At 40.5% G+C, this 9,256-nt stretch overlaps 1 long non-coding RNA gene and 1 other non-coding gene across 2 annotated transcripts; one reads left to right on the top strand and one right to left on the bottom strand.

Annotated features, from left to right (window-relative positions):
• The first annotated feature begins 422 nt into the window (after positions 1 to 422).
• Positions 423 to 8,565, top strand: LOC128929611 (uncharacterized). The gene is made up of 3 exons (XR_008476349.2): positions 423 to 722; positions 4,717 to 4,819; positions 8,464 to 8,565. It is a non-coding gene; the product is annotated as an uncharacterized LOC128929611 (long non-coding RNA).
• Positions 6,012 to 6,115, bottom strand: LOC118147624 (small nucleolar RNA U13). The gene has a single exon (XR_004734066.1). It is a non-coding gene; the product is annotated as a small nucleolar RNA U13 (small nucleolar RNA).
• Positions 8,566 to 9,256: the final 691 nt, after the last annotated feature.

The following is a 9,256-nucleotide window of genomic DNA, read 5'->3' on the forward strand; positions in this document are numbered from 1 at the left end:
TATTTCAATGTTTCTAGAAAATCAGCCTGTGTGAAAATGTTTTTCAAGCTTACACAATTTGAATCTAAAAAGCATATTTTTTTCTCCCTGAAAATAAACACAGAAATTGTTGAAATGTTTCTGTAAAAAGACAGAAGCATAAAATGACCATTATATTTCTACACATTAGGTACATGTTCCTTCACTAGCTTGCCCAGGAACAAAAGCAAATATCAATGGTTTGCTCTTATCAATTCATAATTCTTTTATTTCCGTCACAGTGTGTTCCCATTGATTACACACAGGAGTAAAAATAGAAAACTCTGAGATGGTGCCTTTGCCAGTTGTGCAGATGACTTTCTGAACAAGGAAGTTTTATATGGGTGGATGGGCATAGGAACTTGGCTTGAAATGTTAAAAAGGCAGGAAAAACAGCAGAATCTGTTTTTCATTGCAGAAGAGCCCAGGTTGTCCTGGTCATCTGAAATTAAGCCCAAATCCTAAAAAGTCTGAACACCTGCTGTCAGCCTCCTGCAAACAGGCCAGGGAATGTTGCAAGAGAGCTGGCAGAGGCGGGGAACAGGGCAGACACCAGCAAACACCACTTCACTGTGCAGCTATTTTCATGTCCTCCCAGCACACTGAAGTGCTGATAATGGCTTGGGTCAATTCAGCAAACACATTCTGGACACCTCCTTTGCAGCAGACACAGTGTTCACCGAAGGCACACAGGGCGGCTGCAGGTAAGAAGCACGGTGGGTAGCCAGCTGGGAGAATGTGTGACGGGGCCCACTGTCCCTGAACCCTTCATCCCGAAGTCTAGTGTAGGGCAAGGAACGTCAAAGTGGGACAGATTCAGTCCAGCCTCATGTCTCCCCACGTGCCTTAGTCAGCAGGGAGGCAGAATCCCAGACGGACCCTCCCAGCCAACAGTCCTGTTAGGCACTTGGCAGGCCATGGATGAGAGAGGGAGTTGGTGCGGAAGTCAGCTCCCCGAGGGCGGCTGCCATCAGCACTTTCCTCCCTCACTTTTTTTTTCTTGTCTTTGAAAAACAAGTTTCTTATGGATACTAATTGACTATATAGAGAAAAAAAATATGCTGGCTTCCATAAAGCCACCACCAGCATCATAAAGTCTTAGTGTGTTCTCTTGTTTCAGGTATTTACAAAAAAGAAACCAAGTAATAACACTGTTGCAACTGTTTATGAACCTCTCCCCAAACCCATTTCCTTCCCTCTCTCCCGGTGGGTAGTCATCATTCTGAGTATCTTCTTTCTCATGTACTAGCATGTTTTTATGCTATTTCTACACACGTAGGTATCCACAAAAATATTGTTTGGTTTTGCTGTTTTTAAAAGTTATAATTTATATAAACAAAATTATACTATCATGCATTTGTTAGATACACAATATTGTTTAAAATACATAATAGGTCAGGAATGGTGGCTCATGCCTGTAATCCCAGCACTTTGGGAGGCTGAGGCGGGTGGATCACCTGAGGTCAGGAGTTTGACACCAGCCTGGTGAACATAGCAAAACACCAAAAATACAAAAATTAGCTGGGTGTGGTGGTGTATGCTTGTAATCCCAGCTGCTCAGGAGGCTGAGGCATCAGAATCAATTGAACCCAGGAGGCGGAGGTTTTCAGTGAGCTGAGATTGCACCACTGTACTCCAGCCTGGGCAACAGAGCAAGACTCTGTCTCAAAAAATAAATAAATAAAATAAAATACATAATAAAGTACATAATAATATTTTTCACTCAGTGTTTTATATTCAACCATGTTGATCCATGCAACTGTAGTTCATGAACATCCCACAATTTATCTCCCATCTATCAACAATGAGTTGCTTCCAATTATATTTGTTGGTTTGTTTGCTATTAAAAACAATGGTTGGTTGGTTGAGACAGAGTCTTGCTCTGTTGCTCAGGCTGGAGTGCAGTGGCATAATCTTGACTCACTGCAACCTCCGCCTCCTAGGTGCAAGTGATTCTCCTGCCTTAGCCTGTAGAGTAGCTGGGATTATAGGCCTGCACCACTATGCCTGGCTAATTTTTGTATTTTTAGTAGAGACGGGGTTTCACCATGTTGGCCCGGCTGGTCTCAAACTCCTGACCTCATGATCTGCCTGCCTCAGCCTCCCAAATGCTGGGATTACAGGTGGGAGCCCCCCCAAAAAAGTGTTTTAAGATCATTTTCCGGATGCACAAACCATGATGGCACGTGCACACCTATGTAACAAACCTGCACATTCTGCACATGTATCTCAGAACTTAAAGTATAATAAAAACAAAAACAAACAGAAAACAAGATAAGGGTACATGTCTCCTGGTACCCTTGCTTTCTCTAGGTTGTAAACATGTGAGAATTGAATCACTGAGTCATAAGGTTTGTGCACTTTTAATAAAATGTCAAACTGTTTCGCCAACTAGTTGTATAGTTTATGCTCTCAGTGAATCAGAGGTTCTGACACTTTAGCAGTGATAATATGGCTTACCAAGGTTTGATGTTGCATTTCTGTGACTATGATGAGGTCAAGCATCTATTTTGTGTACTTATTGACAATTCATATGTGAATATATTTTTTTTGAGAAGGAGTCTCACTGTATTGCCCCGGCTGGAGTGCAGTGGAGTGATCTCAGCTCACTGCAACCTCTGCCTCCCAAGTTCAAGCAATTCTCCTGCTTCGGTCTCCCAACTACCTGGGATTTCAGGCACGTGCCACCAGGCCCGGTCATTTTTGTATTTTTAGTAGAGATGGGGTTTCACCATGTTAGCCAGGGTAGTCTAAAACTCCTGACCTCAGGTGATCCATTGGCCTTGGCCTCCCAAAGTGCTGGGATTATGGGCATGAGTCACCACGTCCAGCAACAATTCATATTTTTTATTCTGTAAAATGTCTTGACAGATCTTTTTTGCATTGCTTTTTCTTTTCTGTTGTTTCTTCCTGATTCACAAGAGTTCTTTGCATATTCAGGATGCGAAACTTTTAATGTAGTCTTCAATGAATCATTTTTTAAAGGTTTGTGCTTTTTGTGTTTTGTTTAAAAAATCCTTCTCCACCCCAAAGTCATAAAGCTCTTCTACTCATTCTATTATATAAATATTTAAATATTTATATAATATTTAAATATTATATCTCACTCTATCACCCATGCTGGAGTGCAGTGGTGTAATCTTGGCTCACTGCAGCCTTGACCTCCTGGGCTCAAGTGATCCTCTCACTTCAGCTTCCTGAGTAGCTGAGTCTCCTGGTGCACACCACCATGCCAGGCTAAATTTTGTATTTTTGGTAGAGACAGGGGTCTCATTATGCTGCCCAGGCTGGTCTTGATCTCCTGAGCCCAAGCAATCTGTCCTGTTTCAACCTCCTAGTGTGCTGGGATTATAGGTGTGAGCCACCATGCCTGACCCTGAATTGATTTTTATGATTGATGTAAGGTAAGGGTCCACTTTCATTTTTTCCGTAGGTAACCAAATTTTCAGTACTATTTATTCTTTTCCCCATGTATATGTCATCTATCAGGCCCACATTTATCCACAGGTCAATTTCTGTTCTCTCTTTTCTGCCAATTGTCTATCCCTATGCCCATGTCACATTGTTTTAGTTACTATAATTTTATAATTAGGATGACAATGCTTCAAGTTTACTGTGGGCCAGTCACCATCTGTTATAGCATTTGTTTCATTTGTCATTTTTTAGCCACATATTATTATTCATAGTTGCATTATGATATGCTGGAATGAGTTTAGTAAACCTTCACTTTGTGCTTCAGTTCCTACTCTGTCTCTAGTGTATAAGACATGTGTGTAGCAAACAGAGTCCTCATTGTGACATGTGGTTAAAACTGGAATATCACTAGTAATGATCAGTATTTTCCCCACAACTCTTTCCAGAGGCAAGATAGCTATCAAGTCTCTTTCAAGGACAGCCTGCTGGGCACTTATCAATAAAATAAGGCGAGGAAGGTGAACTCTTTATAATCTTGAGTAGTGGTGAGAGAAGTATTAGATATGGCTGCTCCTGATGACTATTTGGTATACAAGGAAGTAGGACCAGGCCAGCCAGGCAACAGAGTCAGTGGGGAACATGGGAAATTCTAGATTAGATTATATAAACTGTGTGCAGGAAATAAGGGCTGAACAATCCTGCAATAAAGTATATAGAAGGGAGATGGACACTCTCGTTACAGTGGTTTTGGTATTTATTGTATGGTGAAAATCTATTATTTTTTTTTAGTTGGAATCTCACTCTGTCACCCAGGCTAGAGTGCAGTGTTGCGATCTTGGCTCACTGCAACCTCCACCTCCTGGGTTCAAGCAATTCTCCTGCCTCAGCCTCCCAAGTAGCTGGGATTACAGGCATGTACCACCACGCCTGGCTAATTTTTTGTGTTTTTAGTAGAGACAAGATTTTATCATGTTGGCCAGGCTGGTCTCAAACTCCTGACCTTCAGTGATGCCCACCTTGGCCCCCCGAAGTGCTGTGATTACAGGAATGAGCCACCATGCCCAGCCCTGTGATTCTTTATTTATATTTTTGTTTGGTTACACCCTTATACCAGTAATAAACTGATAAAAATGGGCTCAAAGAAAAGGAATGGAAATAAAGTATATGTTTAAATAAATAATTTTAATTTCTCAAGAAAATACATGATGACTATATAACGTTTATGTGTCAACGTTTACCATCTTGTGGGACATGTGGTAATATTACCAACCATGTGAATACCAGAAGTCACGCCTGCTGCAGAAGCCAAAGTGTGTCATTCCATAGACAGAGTTATACACAGCACAAGATGGCTGTGCCTGGAGACAATGAATTTCCACATGCAGAGGTGAGTTTTACATATCAGTCAGTGAAATTTAACTTCATCAAATCTAAATTAATATTTCTCATTATACACACATATATATGTATCTATACATATATAATGAGAAAGATATATATGTGTATATTTACCTATTACAAATGTAGAGATAAATATTTGGAAGACTATCTCAAGAGTGATTATCTCCAGGAAAGGGACAATATCACACATAAAAAAAATTTATTTTTGTAGAGACAGGGTCTCACTATGTTGCCGCAGTCTGGTCTTAACTCCTGGGCTCAAGGAATCCTCCTACCTTGGCCTCCTAAAGTGCTGGGATTATAGGCATGAGCCACCATGCCTGGTGTATCATACTTTTTAATGTTCATTTAACTTGTCTGTATTCTCTGACTCATTCCTTATACTTTTGTAATAACAAATAAAAATAGAAAAAGGTTTCACTTGGAGGGGAGAATGACTGCATTCCTAATTTTATTAAACAACCTAGAGTTTATGAAACAGATAAGCATGAACTTATAAAGCAGTCCATGCATTGTATTAATGGTCCCAATTAAAGGCTACCTGGCTCCACACTCTTTGCCTTGTAACTTTGTTGTCCTTTCTTCCTGTCACTGAATGTTTCTCCAGGAACATACCTAGGCCAATGGAATGTTATCAGACACAAGACGAGCAGGGGCTTGAAAAGCACATGTGCGTTTCTGCATGCTCACTAGTGCATCTCTGCCGCAGCATGACAGCTTGTCCCAGCTAGCCCACCGGAGGAATGCCAAGACACGTGGAAAAAAGCAGAGGTCATCCTAGCCCCAAAAGTTCCAGTCAACCCCCCATTACAAGAGAGAGCCCAGCTGAGATGGACTGCTGATTGCAGATGCAGCAGCAAGTCCTATCTAGATAGGAATAATGGCTCAGCTGCCATAGACTTGGGAGCAATAAGAATGAGTCTTCAGATGCTTTGTTATCCACACTGTTGGGTCAATAGATAGCTGATAATAAAGAATAGATAATATGTGTGTGGAGAGGAGGAGAAAAGGACAAAAGAGACAAAAAAGAGAGAGAGAAACGGACATAAATGTTGCTACAGTCCCTCCATACATCACATCACAGGATATCCTGTCCAGTTCTCTACGAATAGGCCAGAGTATTTTGCACATTAGACTAAACCAATCTACGACAATTTTATTTTTCTTTATTTTTTTCAGGTCAGATGGGTAACGTGCCAAGGTCGTAACAAGGTTCAAGGGTGGCACATCTTACACATGTGTGTGAATATCCAATCATTATGCTCATGAACTACAAAAGGATCTCTTTCTTTTTTTCAATAGCTTTGTCGAGGTATTCACATACCAGTTTACCTGTGTGGAGTGTACAATTCAATAGTTTTTTGTATATTCACAGAGTTGTGCAACCATCACCACAATCAATTTTGGAACATTTGTATCACCTCAAAAAGAAGTGTTGTAACTGTTAGCAGTCACTGTGATTTTCTCCCCACACCACTGCCCCCCACCCCCTGCCTCCTCAGCTCTAGGCAACTACTAATCTACTTTCTGTCTCTATAGAGTTGCTTACTTTATTTGATTTTACTGTATTTTGTTTTATTGAGACAGAGTCTCACTCTATCGCTCAGGCTGAAATGTAGTGTTGTGATCTCAGCTCACCTCCACCTCCCAGGTTCAAGTGATTCTCATGCCTCAGCATCCTGAGTAGCTGGAACTACAAGGTGTGCACCACCATGCCTGGCTAATATTTGTATTTTTAGTAGAGACAGGATGTTGGTGAGGTTGGCCTTGAACTCCTGGCCTCAAGTGACCCTCCTACCTTGGCATTCCAAAATGCTGGGATTACAGCCATGAGCCACCACACCCAGCCTGATATTTTATATTACATGTGGTCCTTTGTTACTGGCTTCTTTCACTTAGCATAATGCTTTAAAGATTCATCCATGTTGTAGCATGTATTAGTACTTAGTTGTTTTTTATTGTGGAATAATATTGCATTGCATGAATATTCTATATTTTGTTTATCCACTCATCAGTTACTGGACATTTTGTACTGGACATTGTTTCCAGTTTTTGGCTATTACGAATAATGCTGCTATGAACATTTATGTATAAGTTTTTTTTTTACAGACATATGCTTTTATTCCTCTTGGGTATATTATTAAGACTGGAATTGCTGTGTCATATAGTGACACTCTTTAACCTTTTGAGAAACTGGCAAATTATTTTCTACCAGTTGCACATTTTACATTTCTACCAGCATTGTATGAGAGTTCCAGTTATTCTGCATCTTTGTCAACACTTGTTATTGTCTGTATTTTTCAATCACAGCAACCCAAATGGCTGTAAAACAATATCTCATTGTGGTTTTGGTATGCATTTCCCTAATAATTAATGATGTTTAGCATCTTTTCATGTGTTTATTGGCCATGTGTGTACCTTTTTAGCAGAAATGCCTATTCAGATCTTTTGTGCATTTTAAATTAGCTTATTTGTTGCTTTTTATTGCTGAGTTATAAGAGTTCTTTATATATTCTGAGTACAATATATGATTGCACATGTTTTCTCCCATTCTGTGGGTTGTCTTTTTGTTAAGTGTTTTTTGAAGAATTCTTAATTTTGATAAAATCCAATTAATCTTTTTTTTTTTTTTTTTAGTTGGAGTCTCACTCTGTTGCCCAGGCTGTAATGCAGTGGTTCTATCTTGGCTCACTGCAACCTCTGCCTCCCAGGTTCATGCAATTCTCCTGCCTCAGCCTCCCAAGTAGCTGGGATCACAGGCACACACCGCCATGCCTGGCTAATTTTTTTGTATTTTAGTAGAGACAGGGTTTCACCATGTTGCCCAGGCTGATTGCAAATTCCTAAGCTTAGGCAATCCACCTGCCTCAGCCTCCCAAAGTGCTGGGATTACAGGCATGAGCCACTGAGCCTAGTCTAATCAATTAATCTATTTTTTTAAAATCACTTGTGTCTATAAGCTTTGGATTCAGCTACAGTATTAGAGAGGAGACTTGCCACTCAGGATAAAAATTCCCCTCTTGGCCTGGTGACAGAGCAAGATCCCATCTCAAAAATAAATACATGAAAAATAAAATAAAATACAATTCCCTTCTTTATATGCCTTGGGCCATTTAAATGAGTATAGGTACAGGAGATTCAGAAGTCTAGGCTAAAACCCACTTTTATCTGGAAATATTCTGCTGGTTTATTGCTCCAAAAAATAACAATTCTGGGGTGTGAAACCATGTGTTGTTGTGGTCTCATGATTCTGGTGAGTAACTGGGCTCAGCTAGGTGATTCCACTCACATTTTATCACCTGGCTGCCATGAGACAGGGGTCATGCCACAGTCATCTTGAGGTCTTGAGAATCATTCACATGTCTGGCACTGGGACAGAGAAAACTCAAACTGCTGGGGCTGGAACAACCAGGCCTCCTTGGACTCTCTATTTTTCTGTGGTCTGTTCACATGCTCTCTACCGCATGGTAGTTTCATGTACTTATATTCTCCAAAGGCACATATTCTGAGCAAGAGAGCTAGATGGAAGCTGTACTACCTTTCAAGATGCAATTTTGAAAGTCATATAGCATTACTTTATTTATTTTTGTGTATTTGTTTGTTTTGAGACAGTTTTGCTCTGTCACCCAGGCTAGAGTGCAGTGGTGCAATCTCAGCTCAATGCAACCTCCGCCTCTCAGGATCAAGCAATTCTCCTGCCTCAGCCTCCTGAGTAGCTGGGATTACAGGTTTGTACCACAACACTTGACTAATTTTTGTATTTCTAGTAGACACAGGGCTTCACCATGTTGGTCAGGCTGGTCTCGAACTCCTGACCTCAAGTGATCTGCCTGCCTCAGCCTCCCAAAGTGCTGGGATTACAGGTGTGGGCCATGGCACCTGGCCAACATAGCATTACTTTAGAGGTGCAGTCACAGAAACCTATCCAAGAAATCTATCTGTGTTCAAGGGGAAAAGACATAGATGCCATCTCTTGATTGAGGTGGGGGGTGGGATTTTTGGAAGTGCACATGGGATTGAACATATTGTTGCAGCCAGTTTTGAAAAATACGGTCTGCCGCAGGAAGTTTAATTCAATTTGTTCAATTAATAACTATTGTATACCGTCAATAGTAATACTTACTGATACCTACTCTATGCAAGAATCTAACTGATAGGGCTGTTGTGAGGATTAACTGAATGATACCATATATGTAAAGCACCTAGAATAGTGACTGGCACATAGTAAGTAAATGTTAGGTGTACTCTACAGTTAAGGAAAATTAGGAAGCCGTAACTATAGTGTTAGCTTATTACCCTTCCCCACCATTCAATTTTCAGTTGTTCCTTCTGCTATTCACTTAAAAACAAACAGAAGCTTTCTTGGTTTATGTCCTTGTTTTGGTGGAAAAGATTTCATCTTCTGAAAGCTTCTTAAGAAAAT

Source organism: Callithrix jacchus, chromosome 14 (genome assembly GCF_049354715.1).
Source record: "Callithrix jacchus isolate 240 chromosome 14, calJac240_pri, whole genome shotgun sequence".
NCBI classification, from domain to species: domain Eukaryota; kingdom Metazoa; phylum Chordata; class Mammalia; order Primates; family Cebidae; genus Callithrix; species Callithrix jacchus.